We start from the raw sequence: 19,803 nt of genomic DNA, 5'->3' as shown, positions 1-19,803 counted from the left end.
TATCAGGTATTTATCAAATTAGCATGAAACGTCAAATCAGAAATTAGCCTTGAATTATAAACATTTTATTATCACATGTGATTTGTAGTGTGATACACCTGGTGATCAATATTTTTTCTTTTTAATTGTCATTAATGTAAAATGCTGGTAAACCTCAACAACTTGCACAAAGTTGATTCCCAATGCGGAAGAAATATTTCAACAATTATTTTGGCTATATGAGGACTTTAATGGGTTGATTGCCGCACATATCTCTTAGGCAGGATCGGTTAGATAAGATTTTAAGATAAGGTGATAAAATGATAAGGTGATAAGGTTCAGGATAAGTGGGTAGGAAGCATTTATGTTTATAAAGCATGTAAGTTAAAGTTGTTGTTTTTTTAATTAAAAAAAAAACAAGCTTGATATTCCTATTTTGAACTAAAAAAAAACCTTGAATGTGTTGTCGGCTACCACCCTTACTGATAAGTCTCACTTCGACTTTGTTCAACTTTGAACGGCCGGGGGTCGTTGGCCGAGTGGCACCTTGAAAGCTATGGGCGATTTGGCTTAAACATGCTTATAGCACTTTAATATTGGGAATAAAAATGACGCAAGGTGCATTTTCTAAACTACTAAAATTTATTTAACATTCAATAAATCAATAAAACAAACAAACTATGCAATTTAAAACACATATATATACACTGACAGGCAAAAATTCCACCTAACTGATTTTTTTGTCATTTTCTCGATAAAAGAAAATTATGCAATTAATTTTTCATTGTTTTTATCAATAAATATTTGTTTTTGCAATGTTTTTAATTGGGAATATCTATTAGACGTAAACCTCCAAAACAAGGATAAAGGTTCAATGTTTAATTTTTACAGAATTTAAAATGTTTATTCAGTCTCATTTAAATTCTGAAACAATATATTGTTTAGTTTTCATTTTTGTTTTCTTAATTTCAATTTTTAAACGTAAAAGTGCCATTTAGTGCTGAGGATGTTGCGCGTATTGATGATGGACGTACCATCATGTATGCGGCTATTGCAATCGGAGTTCCCTACGAAACACTACGAGTCTCTAGTTCTTCTCGAGGACGAGGTCCAGACCACGTTCCTGAACAGGGAACATCGTATGGCCGTGTTCTTAGACCTCGAGAGGGCCAAAGATACGACATGGAAGGGTCACGAGTTCGGTATGAGAGGCAGACTTCCGGATTGGATTAGGAGTTTCCCCAGCAACCGGAAGTTTAGGGTTAGGCTGGGAAGTACCCTATCCAAAAGGGGAGAGAGCCCCTCTTTGCGATTGCGGTTAACGGTATCGTCGACGTTATTGAGCCCCAGAAGATGATCTGAATCTACGTCGACGATACCGTGATGTTATAGATTTATAAGAAGTCGGAACAAGTGTACAGTCCGCAATCGACAAACCTTTGGTTACGATGCGACCAAATGGGCAAGGCCGGATCATTTCTTATATAATACCCAGAGAAAGATAAACCCTCCTGAGGACCAGTACGAGGTCGCTGGCGATAAGAGCCAAGGAATATTAGCGGCCCAGGGAGTAGAGCTGAACCAGGTGGAGGCAGAAAAGCTACCTGAAACGTCCCCTTGGTTATTCCCCTCCTTCATCGTACGGTGGGATATGGCAAAATTATAGAAAAACGAGACAACCCACTATGCATATAAAGTAATGTTTGACGCTCTAAATGATGAGTAATGCAGACGGGTCCAAAACGGCAGAAGAGCGCGTGGGATTTACCGTGTACACGAGGGAGAAGTTAACAATCATCGCTTCCTCCAGCCGAGAGCTTGTACATGGTGGAACTAAACGCCATATACCTCGCGCTGTGCATGATCGACAATGAAAACTCTTTTTGTTAAGTACCGATTCTCTCAGTACGGTCCAGAAGCTCAGGACAGCTTTTATCCAGCCTACGTGGATAAAAGAACATAGTTAACTTGGATCGATGCAGATTTTAACTAGATGGATTGTAACTAGATAATAAAAATGGACACAAATGAAAACGTATTGAAAGTCCAATTTCCTACATTTTGCGTTGATACATACCAAAAACATATTTTTACCACAACTTTTATATCCATTTTGGCCAAATAAAAGAAAACGAGTTGTTGCCAGATGCATAGAGGCACTTGAAAGTGAGACACCTGTAGGTGCTTTTGGGAATTGGCTGATTAAGTTAAAACCCAAATACACAGTTCTTTGGATATTCGTTATGGATAAAAATAATATATATTATTTATGTTAGCTAAAAATAAATCAAATCGGGATGTAATGTATTTTTTGTAAGTGAAAAACACTCAATTTTGTAACAACTTTATTTTATTCAACAATTAATCCTGTAGGGTGCATACATTCACAAGACGTTAATTTTTATTTATTTATTTTTTTATATATTTTTTTAAACTAGATTTCCATAGTTTAGTCAACCTTAAATCTGGTGTTGGTAAATATTTCACTTGAAGTCGGACAGAAGAGATATGCGACTGAACTGGTCATTTTTCATTTTCCATCCTGTCCTATATAAATGCGATAGATCATAATTTAAGAATAACATATATTAGATATGTTTTTGTGAGGAAAGTTTCCTGTTGATAAATTGAAGATGTTTAACAGAAGGTTCTACTTGCCTTTTTGTTGACTACGTATTCTCAGCTATTAATGTTAAATGTATTATTGCAAATTACTGATTTATGTAAGCTCAACTCTTCACCCGTATATACATACATACGTATACAGAATCGAACTTAAGACTTTTTAGAATCACGTACCTCGTGTTTGGCAGTTACCGAAGTTAGGCTCCAGGCGCTATCAATAGCTAGGTTATTTCAGTTCCCAATGCATTTTTAAAACTAAATCCACTGACATTAGTTGAGTACTCGACCTGATTTATAACTAACATCTACTTGATCGTCCATATTTTCCCATCGACCATCTAGCACTACCTATTCACACAATAACACAATTCACTCTCAAAATACACCAAAAAGAAAAACAGCACGAGATATCTATCAAGTACCTACTATACAATAAAAATCCAAATTCCTCAAAGAATCGGAACAGTGGACCAAAATGCTCGCTGATATGCAAGCACAATTATCACATCAGGTGGCATTAGTACACGCTCCCATCCAGTAACTTTTCCCAACAAACCGGACACAAGTCCAGACAGTAAGTCGGGAGAGTATGATCTCTCTTATTTGATTCAGGTCCTCCAAAGGCAACCATCGACCGAGCAGTTGACACCTGACAGCTTCTCTGCCAATGCAGCCCACCGAGTTCTCGGTGGTTAGGTCGGGGGTTCTCTTCTATCCCGCTTTCTTTTAAAAAAATTGACATAACCCTACAAAAACCTAATAAAATTGAAATCCATGATAATGCGGAACCCCCGTTGATTTGAGACTTAATAGCCCTTACTTATTTATTTAATTTGTTATATTATTTTTTAGTATATATGACTGTTTAAATTGATGGAATTTCATAAGACTGTCAGAATTGCTAAATATTCAAAGAAATTTTTTAAACGGTGAAATGGTAGTTTTGAGTAATCATTTACAACACTTCATCTCGGTTGTTTTGTCTTAACAGCCGAGGGAATGAATCACGGTAGATTCGAGCCGGCAATCTTATCGATGTACTCACTCACTCTTTGTGCCCTGTTGTCATTTCCTGTCTGGTCAAAGGAAATACACCGACGGGCAGAATGGCAATAACGAAGCTTTCTAACGGAGTTGCAATTTAGAACAGTGAACCCACAGTTTTCATGTCACAACCTGTAAGAAAGAAAATCAGTATAAAACATAATGGCCGCTCTTAGTCTATTCATTTCATGCATTATAAATTAACAGTTTATTTGTAATCTATATATTGATTGAATCAACCACGTAATTTTTAAAAAACAAACTCAAACAGTGTGGTACTCTTCAGTCATTTTAAAATGTACTGTGTGCTGTGTGTATTTTAAGGTTGGAACTTCAGTAAGCTAGAATGTCCTGGAACGAAGTAAATGATAATGTCATAGTGGATAATAAGACAGAGCTTGGAGAATTATTCTTAGGACTTTTGAATGGATGGGAGGGATCAAATAGCTTTGTCGTATCCCACAGTTCTGTTCCTTATGTCTAAATTGGTCCAATTATTGTTTTATAACGTATTAGTTTGTTTGTTACAGTCCTGTATGCATTTGGTCATCCAACTACTGTATCTCTGTACAGTTCTTGTCGCTTCAGTCTAGTGTGGAGATTCCCCTCTTTCAGTCTACGAATAGTAAAAATAGTTAAATTTAAATTTCAAAAAATTTATTTATAGGTCACACATATAAATTATACTGCGTTTATTTATTTCTTTTTCTTTTTCTACATGCTTCACAAATAGTATGACATCTAGTAAAGGTACATCTCGCAAAAACTTTAGTATTTGTCTTCGTACATGACGTGTCGACGTGTGTTGCTGGAAGGAACGTGCAGACGATGCGTCGAAAGCCGGAGCTCACCGTCCAGACTTTACTATAGCGATCCGACTCTCTGGCGCTAAACGAGCAATAAACAGTATGGTTTGCTTTAATATCGTGCGTTCAAAAAACCTTCGAACGAATGATAAGGCAAGACTGGAATGATGGTTAGAAAATAAAAACATACTACCTGAAAGCCAGATGGGGTTCAAAAGATACAGATCTACAGCCGAGGCCCCATGTCTATTAGTAACAAAAATACAAATCGGTTTTACATCAAACATGGACACTTTCGCTTGGTTCATTGATATTGAAGCAACGTTTGACTCGGTAAACTTAAATATATTGTACAACAAAATGATAAATATAGGAATGTCCATACTGTTTGCTAAAAATGTTATAAAACTAATTTCTGAGAGAAATGTGTACTTAATGATAAATGGAACTAAATTAGGCCCAAGAAATGCCCATCAAGGTTTACCTCAAGGAGGAATATTAAGCCCCCTTCTGTACGCACTCTATGTCTATGATTTCGAAAGCGTGTTGTCACCAAATGTACAAGTTATACAATTTGCGGATGATGTTTGTGTTTTCACAACAAATAAAACTTTTGAAGCAGGTATTAAGACTATGCGATTGACGGCAGGAAAAATTAAAGATTGGGCTCTCCAAAATGGACTAAAAATCTCACCTAGCAAATCAAAAATGTGTGTCTTTTCTACGAAACACCATATATCACTTCCCGATCACTTGGACCTAGAAGGTTTTGTTATACCAGTAGTACAGAAAACTATATTTTTGGGTCTAACTTTATACAGAAAACTTAACTGGAAAGGTCACATTGCTAAACAAGCAAAGAAAGGAGAGCAACTGTTCAACACATTAAAATGTATTTCTCACATAACCAGTGGTGCATATCTCTGCATAAGTCTTATGTTTTACCGAACAATCATCAGAGCAATTTTTGACTTTGGAGCACCCTACTACGGTCAAGCAAGCAAAACTGCTCTGCAGAAATTAGATAAGATACAGTACAAATGTGTTCGGATTTTCATTTTTATTTTAAAGAACCGCTCACCTATTTTGTTTATCATTTACTTATTATCCTATACCGGGAAGCCCGGTCTAAAGGATTGGCCGCCCCACTCCGGGTACCACACGTCAGTCGCTTTTATGACCGAGCCTTGTTCGTCTCAGCACGCACCGCTTTCCATTTTTCTATTTTTCGCGTTAAACCCGCAAACGCTTTGCTACTGACCGCTTTCTGTAAAATCTCTTCTAGCATCCCTTGGAATTCTTCTGGATTGATTTTACACCTCGTAAAAACGCCGGAGTTGCTGGTACTTGTAAGTGGGCCGTCCTGCCAAAATACCCTATTTTTCATCGCTCCTGGATCCTTCTATTTCATGCTCACCTTTTATCATTCTCCACAACAACAGCTTGGTGAGTCTTTATTATTTAATTTCTTTATTTTATGTTTCAATCATTTTTTATTTTAAAAACTGTTTTAATTTATTTTATATTTTTTCTACGCCTCCCGATTACGTTCGGGTGGTCCTCCGTCGGTTAAAACCGCACAAAATGTCTGGAGCACTCCGGTCAACACTAATCGACATTCTTCTAGCCGAGGCAAACGAACCCCCGCTTGAGTGCAGAAGAAAAATGTTGACTGGTCGTTTTGTACTTCACTTCGTGGCTAGAAAGGCACAACTGTATCGCAACATAGCTCACTTGTCGTGTAAGGTATTGACATACAAGTATTGGATGAAAAAGAAAGAACCACCTTTAACGGCCGCTTTCACCAATCTTGCTAAATATGGATCAACAGCGGAGTCATTATGTCCTTCACCATATTTTAATAAAAGTTTCGAATATATTCGACAATATTGTATTCCCAAATTCAGATCCACAACGTACACCGATTCGAATAAAACCGAAGTGACTCAAAAATACCTTAGTGACCTATATGCGAGATTTCCAGACGGCCATCTTATATACACCGACGGATCACTCCTAAATGGACGAGTAGGGTGTGCATTTTACGATCCCGTGCAGAATTACAGCGAAAACTTTTTACTCCCACAGTACCTATCCATATACCTATATAGTGCAGAATTGATTGCTATATGGGAAGCTATGAAGTATGCGAATGACAAGCAATTCCCAAATGTCGTCATATGTACAGATTGTCATAGCTATGTTAAAAAACTTCGTATTGACAAAAAGTTGTTTATAGCGGACTACATTATCATCGAGATCCTTGAACTTTCAGCAATGATCAGGTCGAAAGGGCATAAAGTAGTACCTGGATCAAAGGCCATACGGAGTTCAAATACAGAGATGTCGTTTGGCCATCGGCTAGCCAAAGATGCCACCACAAAGGACAACACTATATATGTAGCTGTACCCAGAAAAGATCTGCATGCTATTTTAAGGTTGCAGCAGCAGATAGATTGGCAAACCAAATACCTTTCAAACAACAAAGGTATATTCAACAAAAATATGTTGCCGTTAGTAGACAAGAGCCTTGGTTCAGCAAAGAAAATAATTTAAACAAGGCCTTTTGCAAAACGATGGTAAGGTTACGATCCAATCACGGACTCTGTAAGGGATACCTCAACAGACTGAATATAATTCAGTCACCGTACTGCGAGGACTGTGGAATATACGAGGATCTTGAACACACATCATGCACTGCAGGAAACACGGGAATGAACGCAGAAATATGTTCGATGGACTTTTTAATGCCAAAAAAATAAATCTACAACCGCCTTATGTATACGGTACTTTGTTATCGTCGACCGAATTGGCTGTATATCGTGAGCAGTACGGTTTCCTTAGAAATAGTAATGTTACTGTGTGATTGTATAAAAGTGTATAAAAATATCCTAATATCTAGTTCTCAATAATAATAATAATAATGCAATAATGTAAACAAATGGTTTTATAAAAATTTTGGAGTTAAAAAAAAACAAAACAATATTGTAAAGAAAATGAGGCAGCGTCAGTTTTTCCGGGAAGCTCTTGCGCGTCGAGAGCAGCATTTGTAGGTGACCCCGGAAGAATCTAAACTGCTGAAAAACGATCACTCTAACCCGACTCAGAATTGGACACACGAGGTTGACAGGAACAAATACTTTTGGACCAAAATCTGTACATGTGCCCGGCATGTGGAGCGAGGTTGCTCAATGTGCACTACATAATTGGAGAGGGAGGGTCATTCCTTGGCTACACANTAGGAATGCCCCCGAAATAAGAATTGTGCACTCGAGCACGGCAGCGAATCTTTGGGTCTCCTAATCCGAAATATGGAGAAATTAGGATAATTTTGTATTTATAGATTTTTTGTCCATGTCCAGAGTGTTTAGGTTAGCTGTGGCTACTAAAGATCAATCCGACTTGTCCTCAACCGCTGGAGAAAATTTTCTTGTTTCTCCCTTATCGTTGACCTACTGTATGAAATTTTCCATTTCTAACGGTTAAAAAGGTGTTTTCTAATTATGTATGAGGGATATCTTTTCTAATCCACTGGTAGCTGTGCTCTTCGCAGCCTCCTTAGCCAAAAGATATGCTTCTTTATTAAAAAACCAATTCTTGCTCCTGATCTATGAGTCGCTTTGCTTGAACCGTTAGGTTTTCGCATAATTGGTGGATTTTTAAAATTTTTATCGACATAAGTCCATATAATAACTTTTTTTGTATCCCACCGAATTGCACCATACCTGTATTATTACACGACAATGACTTTAAAATCGCGAGCGAATTTCTTCCTGTTTAATTTTAAAAAAAGTTCTGTTCTATTTAAAAACATCCATACATTGATCTTTTCATTTAGTAGACTAAAAACGTAATTATTGTATTATGGGGGGGGGAGGAAGCTTGACGTCCAAGTACCCGCTGGATGTCGCGGATGAGAGGTGAAAACACTTTACAATACTTGCTCCCTATTATTTTCGCAATTAAAGATCTATTGGTTACGCCGTGATTTACACCAGGACCGGTAGCATGGCAAATACGGATACCCTAACCCTCGTCCACCGCGGTCCCTACTTAGCAGAGTAGATAGAATAAAAATAAAATAGTAAAACAATTGATACCACCACAAGTGAGCGTTAAAAAGCTTAATACAGTGGTATAACACCAATTCAATTAAACCTTACTGTTAAAGTAATTATTTTACTTCTAGTCACAAACTATCGTCCAAAAGTATATGTATAAACGCTGTACGAAAGGATCATTTATAACATTTATTCGGTTGGATAAGCGTCATTTCATAATGAGACGCGGGCTAGTTCCGCTTTTATCAATATTTCTGAAAGCCGTGACAGTTTAAAGCGACGGCCAATGGTGCACATTGTCACTTAACACCAGGAACTGTTTAATGAGCTCTTGACATGATTAATGCACTGTTCACCCTTATCATTACGAGGCCATATATAATGACCACCTGTGCTATTCCCAAATGGCTCTACTACCACAAAGATGGCGGTCTCTTCTCTCTTTATAGGGACCTTTCGAAAGCGTTTAAGTCACCTACATTTGGGCACGCCAAATAGTCAAATCTGGGAAGAGTTTATTCATGCATTTTTATTCAAAAACTACCAAACTTCCAGAAATATTACAACTTTATCTGCATCCAAACACCGACTCAGATAGACAAAGATAAAAAATTTAATCCCTTCTATGGTTAGGTTGTATGCCCCAAAACAGATTCTCTACGGGAACCACAGTTTGTTAGTAGGTTTATTGGTGTGTCTCCTATGCTTCTTTGCAGAATCTGCACGTGGGTGGGTTATGCCAATCTTCTTCCGATGTCCATTTAATTTGCAGTGTCCAGTTAAGAATCCTGTTTGAATTCGCAATATTTTCCTTCTTCCTTTAATACATTCTTTTACCTCTTTCTTCCAAACTTTGTTAGGAGGTTCTTGGATTGTTTGAGTCAGTGAGTTAGTTCCAATGTTTTCTCATTTTCTTTATAACCTTCTCTCTGAGGTGCTCATTAATAGTGTGTAATCCTATGCTACAGAAGTGCTCGGGTCCGATCATCGGTATTGCAACCCCTCTTCTTGGAAGCGGTTGCTTGTTACCAGCAGAAGATGACTTTATTTTGCATACCTAATTTATTTAGTTTGGTTTTACTTTGATGGCTGCTTGACTATCTGACAAGATAGTTTTTGTTGTTTGTACCACTTGTTCAAATTGAATTGGGGAGATCTTCCAATCCAAGGACCTCAGCTTGGTAGATACTGGTGCATTTTCCCATGGGTCCTGAGTATACATACATCTGCCCACGTACCTTCTAGCGTTCTAGATACGTCTGTGTACCAGTAGATGGTGCCATTCTTAAAGGAGGTTTTTTCTCTCTTTCCCATTCCTTTTTCGTACTTAAAATTGTTTGGAAATTTTGATTAAACTCAAATATCCTATTCATGTCGTCTCTTGTGGCCATGAGTATCGGATGATATTTCATTAGATTGTGGCTATTTCTCTATTTTATTTTTATTTTTATTGAAGGTTTCTCTTTGAAAAAACTAATAATAGTTTTCTGTGCTGTCCTCGTTAACATGTGGTGGAGAGGGATTAATCCCGGTATTTTCTCCATACCAGCTCTGGGGCATGTTCTTATTGCTCCCGTTATAAAGAAGCTTGCAAGTCTCTGTATTTTCGTTAGTTTTCTTCGTTTTGTTATTTGTTCTACGAGAATAGGTCTCACTATCTAGGTGTACATCCAAAGCAGGATTTCCGGTCTGCATCCCCAGTTTTGTCCCGCTATTTTTGCACAACATTAAAGTTCGTGACGCCTTTATGATGGTGGAGCCAATATGTTCCTCAAATGTCAGTGTTTTATCTGGTGTGACACCTATCTATTCGGCCTCTTTTTTAATTTCTGTCACTGTATTATTGGGTATCTGCCTCATGTGATTTAATTTCCTTTTTCTGTGTAAAAGTGACTATGGTTGTTTTATTAGAGTTTATTCCTAAGCCAGCGTTTTATACCATTTATCTGTGATATTTAGCCCTTCTTGGATTATATCGCTGAGGGTTTCTTTGATATTTCCCCTGGAGGCCAGGACTATATCATATGCTATACATCCCTTACACTTTATCTCTCTACGGATCGGAGTTTTAAGCAATTCATCAACTGTTAGACTACATAGGAGAAGTGATAGTACCCCTCCTTGCTGGCAACCTTTGGTTGTGCTAGTGTCGTTTCCTAACATTTCTCCTATAAATCTAGATGTGGTATGGTCTAGTTACTTTTTCTCTTGGGAGGCCTTCATGGATGCATGGAATGCGTTATTAATGGCTCCTTCAATGACGAGGAACGAGCAAATTGTTATTTCCTTTGCTTCTAGTGTTTCCTTCAGTCACTGGTTATCTGATACAGATCAGTTTCTGTTCATCATCCTGCTCTGTATGCATACTGACAGTGATGAAGTGGTTTATCCGTGAACACTGTCATTCTTATATGGTTGTCCATCAGTTTTCAAGTGCTTTTAGTAAAAAAGATGTTAGGCTGATTGGTCTATAGGATTTGGGTAGTAGGGTCTCTTTTCCCTATTTTTCTCCATATATACTACTGTTGCCCTACGCCTTATCTGTAGTATGTACCTTAATGCTAGGCTGTTTCTATATATGCACACCCGTGTTCGAATTGTGAATAATTACAACATTCCTGCTCCTTTTAGTTACAATTATGCTAATTTTTATCTTTTTAGGATATTATGGCGGGTTTCTGTTAGATGAAATTTAAGTTAACTCAGGAGAGTTGAATGATGCCCGATTGAAGTTCGTGAACCTCAAAAATAAGAGAAAAACGTTAAAAATAGGCATATCGTTTCTAAATTTTGCAGTAATTTTAGTTTAAACTAATTGTAAGTAGAATGTTTAATTTAAAAAAATTAAATTAGTAGTCGTATAATTAACAATCGGTGTGCAGTGAATTACAAGTGATTTAAGTACAATAGTACTTAAGTACACTTCTCAAATAAAATTGCAATGAATACAATTGAATGAAATGTTGAATATTCTATTTTTAACTGTAATAAGGTAGCCTAAGGACTATGATTAGATTAAATTGCGAATCAGGATAAAGCAAAATAGATTACTACTGTGTGGCAAATCCACCCTATAGTGGAACCTTATTTGAACGTGGCAGAACATATTTTTTATTAGCTCAACCTTTATAACGGGGACAACTGTTGTATAACCATTTTATAAAGCCATTGTGTTAATAGAGTTACGTAATATGTGCCTTCGTAATTACCAAGCTTTCTTTCAGATTCGTACATATTTAAGACAGCTTGTCATGCTGGTTTCTATTAACGTTCAATACAATGGTGCTTTGACAATATGTGCCACTTGTAAATATTTGTTTTCTACGCCATTCATAATAAAATATAAAAAATGTTTTTTAACAATTGATATCCTATACACAGAAATGCCTGTTGATTTTTAATAGAAAATATAAACTTTGAAAAAAAAGTATATCCTATTTTTATAAGCCATTAGGACAATTCTTGTCTTCAACCTGACCTGACGACGTTGGTTATTTTCTTTGGCGCTATTTTTTTTGGAGGGAATGAACTCGAAATGGAAATGAAAAGGAGAAAATAGAAGGACTTATCTCAGGGCTGTACCATTGTGGAGGAAATATGTTTAGACCTCAGTTCGAACGCCAGGCTGCCTTTCCGTTAATAGATGATAGAAGGATAATGAAATAGAAATAACTAAGGAAAGACTTCATTTGAGGAAATGGAAAGGAAAAAAGATATTTATGGTGCTCTCTGAGCGAAATGTAATTGAAGGAGTTAGAGGGTTGTAGCCGGGTAATTGAGTACAGGCCCGTGTCCCGGCGATATAGGATGCACGAGGAAGTAGCCCTATCCAGCGCCTCCACGATAGGAAACCATTTGATGACGATGCATGCCGAGGTTTAAGTGTCGGCCGGACCTCGTGGACAGAGGAAGGAATTTACGGATTGGTCTGTTCTTTTGGAAAGACTGTAAATCAGAGCTTCCACTTCGAGTTAGCCGTATTGTCGGATGTACCGTTTTCCGTCTCAAATCCCGTCTCGTCAAGTGAGTGCTCACTTTAGTTGTAATTTTTTTTCCTTCACCTAGTTATAAAATTCGTCCTAAGGCCTAATTCGTACGTACATAACATTAAATTAACTTAGGATTAGTACCTTAGTTGTATTTGTTTATTCACACTTCTTTCTTTTTTTTATTGTTTTATATTTTCGTAAATTGTTTGTAGTTCATAAATTAATTGCATTAGTGATCCCTTCCATCTCACGCGGAGCTACCTTTTCTGCCAATACTTTGTTCCACGACGACAGTCAAAGACTATCTGCCGCCCGTTGATCTTTATTTCTTTTTAATATCTGTTAAAATTTAACTTGAATAAAGCAGACCGGAGTAAAAAGAAACCAACTCCAAGGTTGATTTTTTTTAATGTCAACTGGTTTCTTTAAGACTAAATGTACCTTCTGTAATGCGATTATCCGACATCGTGTGGCATGCCAAAATGATTTAAATTGATTTCGTATTCTCTCAATTGTATCTTTTTCCAAATTTTTTCGTGGTTTAAACAGTTTTAGTATCCCTACCATCATAAATTTAACGCTAATTAGTTCACAAAACTATTAAATCAAAACAAAAATAAAAATAAAATCCGAAAATTGAATTTTAAGAATGTCATGTTCTACCGTGGTATGTAGTTTAAAAATATTATTTGCAACTAAACTAACAACAAGATCCTAAATATAAATATGCGGTAAATCAAAAACCAAATGACTTCGAACGAAATGAGGTTATTTCTACTTCGAGGTGGTATGTCGGTTTTTTTAAAAAAAAAGCAGATTTGTAAATAAGAATAGGGATAAATCGCACACCCACCAGAGAAGTGACACAAGTCGAACAATTCTAAAAACCGTATTGTTTTTTGAAGTTTTCTGGTATATGATGCTAAAAATGACTCGGCCGTAGGTATACGCTTAGCTGTTAGGCAGCACCAAATTTCACTTTTGAATTGGCGGGAACGCCATTCACGAAAAGTGGCATATCTTAGTACCGTGTCGATGTTATGGATTTTGGATCTTCTTGTTCCACTTCGATAACGGGTAATGAGAAGAAAAGTATGAACTCTAATGCTGCGAGTTCTGGCTCTTCAAATTTCACTAAAACCTCTGGAAAGCACGAATGCTCAGCTTGGAATTTCAAAGTCAAAAATGTCATAGAAAATCAAAATTTTGTAAATAGACGATTATCATAATTACATTCTAGCCAAATTGTATGTTAACCCTCAGAAATTCCGCCAAGTAAATCACGCGTTCTATCTTTATAACAAATCAAATAAACTAAGACTTTGCAAATTATTTTTTCGTAATGCACTATCAATTAGTGGTAGAGCGATCAGAACAGTATTAACCTAATGAAGTATTAGGTATTGTATATAGTAAGTATTAGGTATAACTGTATTAAATCAAAAGTGGGGTAATAGTGGGTAACAAACGAGGAAAGCATGGAAACACAAGCAAGTGGATAAAAGTATAAACGATTCTGTTAGGGAGCACATAAACGGTATCCCAGTAGAAAGCCATTATGTTCAAGAAAATTCTTCTCGAGAGTACGTTACTGGGGGCAAAGTTCTTCCTGACTTACACTAAGACTATGTGAAACTCCCCAGATGGATAAAGGAGATACTCATCAGGTATTTTGATGTACCCTCGCATCTTTATCAACGAATTTAATATTTCGTTTTTATGCCAAAAAAAAGATTTATGTAACTTACGTGAGTCTTATAAAAATGCTCCAGAAGATTATGATCGTAAACAAAATTTTGAGGAACACCAAAAGGAAAATAATTTAAGGATAATGTCCAAAGATGAAGACAGACAACAAATTCGACCTAATTTTGTGAAGGGGACGTTTGACTTACAAGCTGCTATGCCATGCCCTACAGGAAAAGAGCCAATATTTTATTAAAAATCGAATAAATAAAATTGGGAATTCTGTGTTAAAGTTCATGAAAAAATTGGCATCGCAAATTGATGATGATTATATTAGTTTACTTTTTACTTTGGCAACTGTAGTGGTGAAAATAAAAAAAGTATATTATTTCATTATTTCAGTAAGCTGTAACTAAATGAAAAATGAAGAAAATTACTCATAAATTTTTGATATGCGGACATACGCAAAATGAAGGTGGTAGATCTGGTTCATTGAGTAATAGAAAAGTAAATTTTAAAAAAGGGGTCCTATTTATACCCCGCAGCGTATGACATCTGCCTGAACCTCCTTCCTCAGTTTCCTCCGCCTATCCTTGCAGATGAATTGTAAGTATGTCGTGTTCGAATTCAGGTTCACTGAGTATAACGCAAGAACTAAACCAGTCAGTAATGAGCACAGCGTTAACGCCTTAATGTAAAACGGAACTGAAGTACACTGACAGGCAAAAAATCCCCCCCCCCCGCGCTTGTAATATAACTTGATTTGTGAATATTTTTATATTTTGATGTACCCTCGCATCTTTATCAACGAATTTAATATTTCGTTTTTAAGCAAAAAAAAAAAGATTTATGTAACTTACGTGTCTTACAAAAATGCTCCAGAAGATTGTGATCGTAAACAAATTTTTTTATTTATATAACTTAATTATATTACTTTATACTTTATATACTTTCAATATCGCGTATTTCCTCCTCTTGCCTTAATTACATCTCAAAGACGCCTCGGCATACTTTCTATCAGTCTGGAAATGCCTCTGTACTGGAGGTTAGCCCATTCTTCACTAGAAGAACTTTCAAGATCGTGGATTGTATCAGGAAGTGATAGACGTTCCCTTATTCGTCTTTTGAGGGGGTTATCCCATACAAGTTCGATTGGGTTCAAGCCTGGGGAAGGGGCTGCCCAGTAAAATGAATTATACCTTCATGAAAGCTCTCCGTGGCCATTTCATTTGTCGCCAAGAATCGAATAGATTACACGACATTTGAAAAATGGCAAAAACGAGGGAAAATTAGCAAAGTGGGATTGAGATGGGAAGTTAGTGTCCGAGTGGATCGAATTCACGATAGCTCAAGTGGTAGAGCAGCGGCGTATTTAGCCTTGGGCCGTGGGTTCGAATCCCGCTCGTGGCACTGACTTTTTTATCTCAACCAATACCTTATATAAAGATTAAACAGTTTATTGCTCACAATTCAGATGAGACTGAATAAACATTTTAAATTCCGAAAAAAATAAACATTGAAAAATCCTTTATCCTTGTTTTGGATTAAGGTTTAAGTGTGTTTACTCTAATTTATATTCCCAATTTAAAAGATGGCATAAACAAATATTTATTAGTAAAAACAATGAGACAAATTTAGAGCAGAATTTTCTTTTATCGAGAAAATGAAAAAAATATCATTTGGAATTTTTTGCCTGTCAGTGTATAATTGCAAACATTAATACGTGACATAAAAATGAAAAAATAACATGCTGGCAGCTCTGTCATTTACATTCTTGTCCGATTTCTTCTTCTCGTCATATTCCTTCAAAGAATGAATAGTGACAAGCAGAGCAACGAACATTCATCATCCTAGGAAAGTCGAACCATGGTGTGTATGATTCCAATCATAAAACTCTCCTATAATTTGTGAATATACAAGGGGCATGACCATGGAACAGTAGTCAAAATTCCAAAGACATTCGTTTACTTACTAACTATTACTGATGTTCAACGTATGGTGCTGTTCCTTGGAGAATTGGGAAGGATTTTTTGTTCGATTGACTGAATCTGTTTTGATGTTTTTCATATCGGACTGCCCAAACGGACTGTAATCAACTGTAAATAGCGTAAAACCACCCCCATGAACACAAGCCACTCGTACTTGACTTTTTTATAAAATGACAAAAAAATATCCTAAGATGTAACCAATGGAGATGTAGAAAACCTAGCCTACCGAACTTACAGAAAGACTAGACGGATGACCAAACTGTTAAATGTTTTAATTTTATATAAGTACGTCAGTTTTTTCTACCATGGTTCCTTTGAATTGTACTACCAAATATTGTAAACGGAAGATACCGCCTTTTGCTGTTCTAAGATGAATTAATATGGTTATATATATATCAAGGAGTATTTTCATTGAAAACGGCAGGGAAACGAGCTTGATTGGACTCTCTAATTTTCTTTTAATTATTAAGGGATAATTTCGGCCATTAGGAAATTAAGTGCTTCTAAAACGACATTAAAATCACATTTTCTCCCCTTCTCACGTTTATTTAATGAAGAGAAAGGAAAATTTAAAAAATATTAATTGGACCGAATGAAGTGTTAATTTACTCTGTTAAACATTAATTGAGAATAATGTTTTTTTATTTATATAACTTAATTTATTACTAGCTCTAACAAGTGAATCGCATTGTAGTCCTTATTTCCACCTCCTTTGAGCCTGAGCAGTCACGTTTGTCTCCCCAGAGGCCCCCAACGTGGTGCTTTTAATTTAAATTCGCGACTATTCGATTGTTTTCCCAGAGCTCTTACGCAATAAATCTAGCGTTGGTGTGTCCGAGGATCGAAAGAAGGGTTTTCAACCTTTCAGCCACGAAAGCACCCTGGCGTTTTTTTAATCGGCCCGCAGGCTGCCGAAAGCCTTTGTCAGAACATAAGGCCCCACACTCTTAAAATCATTATTTCACTTCCACGGCACACTTAACACAAAGTTCTTCTCCTAGGACAACAAATTACAGTGTGTTCTTGGATGTATACCAAGGCTTTGAACGTTGAAGCAATCGGGGTGTTGTGGAAGTTCAAGCATATCCTCCCAGCTAATACTACAACCTTACACTACAATCCTATCGAACCAATCGTCACTTACACACATCCGGAAATACTTCAATAGCTACTATCTATCTTATTCCAGCAGATGTCTCACAGGGAAGCGTCATCTCTCCCCTGCTTTTCTCACTTAATACGTCCGAGCTACCCACACAACCTAACAATAGCAGCCTTATCTTTATCTTCGATACACGATGTACAAATACACTAACGATGTACGATGAGTCAGATTATACAGTGAAATGGCTAATTGCGATCGTGTTGTGGTCATCCCTTGAGTAGTAGGACTTGGTAATACCGTAATACTTAGGATGCCGGCGGGTCTTCCTTGATGCTGAACAAGCTTGTGATCGGGTTTGGTACCTAGGTTTGCTACGGAAACGCGAGGGCATCCAACTTTTCACACAATTCATCATCCTTAAATCCGACCTTGCCGACAGATACTTTAGAGAATGTAGCGTCATCAGTCCGTTACAGTGCTAAGTATATACTTTTCATATACCATCCATCCCGGTACCAGATTGCTAATAAACGTTGATAACACCGCCATACTATCCTCCAACTGACTTCATCGAACCCTTCACATTTATATTCCATCGAACAATGATTCGAAAAATGGTGAATTAAACTAAACACCGTAAAGTCCCAAACCACAAACTACGCCGTCCGTCATATCATCCTACCTTCAATCAGGAAACCTCACTCCCTTTTGCATTAAGGATAAATAAAGCAAGTACTTTTTCTTGATAAACAAACAGTGTTGATTAAAACTGACAAAATTTACACAAAATATGAAGAAATAAGCATACTTATAGAGAAAATTATCCCACAAACGGAACTACAACATAATCTCTCATGTTCATTTACAGAAAAGTTGCCTATCATTATGCTAATCACTCTGACCACTTCGTACGATACACTTCACGATAAGGACAGCGCCGACGTTAACTTGTTTTCGTTCATAAAAGTTAATTTTCTTTTTTCTACTTTTTGTAAACATTAATTGTTACTAAGGTAATTTTTGTTTGTCCATTTGTTTTTCTTTCTATTATTTGTATAACTGAAATAGTTTCACATCGGGTCGGCGGCTGGTCGACCTAAGATAATGTCCGCTTCGAACTGTAGAAATGATCTGGTTCTCCAGGGACGGGGAAGAGAAGTTACAGAATTCATGGATGGAAATTTTGATTCTAAATCGAACGTACCCGATGGCAGCAATCCGGGCTCTGATTAACTCAGATTGATTCATAATATCAACGACTCCGAAAAACAGGGTTTATTTTTGAAAACTAACAAGGGACCTTATCATGTTTATCTGGAGAGCAAAGAGATTAATGGACAGACTGGCGGTTTGGCAAAATTGCATGCAGTGTCTCTTGGTAAATTGATTTATCAAAATCACCCTAAGATTCGCCATGAAGTTTTAAGTATAGATAGATCAGGGCGTAACAGAGTTAGGATAATTTTTAAGTCCTACCAGGGGTCCCATCATCTGGTTGAATCCGAGTATTGAAAAAGTAATAACATAAAAGCATACATCCCGTCCTTTCTCCAGGTTAGGGAGGGTGTAATAAGAGGAGTCTATCCGGGACTTACAGACGATAAAAAAGGGTACCCAAAATGTCAAAATTTTAAATGTTCGGAGATTCAAAAGGAAGATAGATTAGCTTAAACCCGCTACTGAAACAGGCAATCTGATAAACACGTGAACAGTGTTGATTATGTTCAAGGCTCTCCCCGAGCACATTACAATACATTTACGTGAGATGTAAGGTCGAGCCGTTTGTAAAAAATGTTGTCTTATTTTTCAAATGCTATGTTATGGCATGTAAAAGCATATTGCAAGGCTGGTTTACGCTGTGCTCATTATCACGGTAATCATAAAAAAAGGAGTGTGCACAAACAGGAACCCCCAGTTAAATGTTTGCATTGCAAAGGCGCCCACTCGGTCTTCTCTCAAAGGGAATGCCCCGAATATGATAAACAAAATATAATCAAAACAATAATGGCAGTTGAAAACCTGTCTTACAGTGATGGATTTCAGGTAGTGGACAAAAAATCATATGCAAGGGCCGCCATTGCCCCCTCTCTTAAAGACAATTCTTCTTTCCCTAAATTACCTTCTCCATCCTTGCCCGCCTATACAACGTCCAGCACGAACAGTCGGAAGAGAAGTTTCTCCCCCATGGTGAAGTCATGGCCCGAACCCCAAAAAGACTTTATAGCCCGCTGACTCCTACTCCAAAAGAAACCCCAGGAGGGCTCATCCCCTTTAATCCGTATCATCCCAAAGAAAATGATGACAAAAAGAGTTTAAATTTCGCTCTTATTTGTGAAACGGCACTGCGCGTTATAAATATAATTATATTATATAGAGAGGCTTAATAAGATTATAATTAGATAACCTACTAGTGTCTAGAAATTTAAATGACATTATAAAAAACAGTGTTATGAGCCTACCGATATTGCAGAAATTGGACGGCTCGGTACCAAAATAAACACAGTTAAATATCCAAAAACT

General features: G+C 36.9%; 1 long non-coding RNA gene across 1 annotated transcript in view; it reads right to left on the bottom strand.

Moving 5' to 3' along the window:
* Window positions 1–2,332: 2,332 nt before the first annotated feature.
* LOC106669206 overlaps window positions 2,333–19,803 on the bottom strand; it is a 114,958-nt gene continuing 97,487 nt past the window's right edge. Inside the window, exons 2-3 of the long non-coding RNA XR_002910356.1 lie at window positions 3,031–3,780; window positions 2,333–2,952 (exon numbers count right to left, since the gene is read on the bottom strand). This is a non-coding gene — a long non-coding RNA (uncharacterized LOC106669206). The remainder of the gene's footprint in view (window positions 2,953–3,030; window positions 3,781–19,803) is intronic.

This window comes from Cimex lectularius, unplaced genomic scaffold, assembly GCF_000648675.2.
Source record: "Cimex lectularius strain Harlan isolate CLEC.00 unplaced genomic scaffold, Clec_2.1 scaffold213, whole genome shotgun sequence".
Lineage (NCBI taxonomy): Eukaryota > Metazoa > Arthropoda > Insecta > Hemiptera > Cimicidae > Cimex > Cimex lectularius.
The sequence above is the reverse complement of the archived record's forward strand: the minus strand, read 5'-3'. Positions and strand labels throughout refer to the sequence as shown.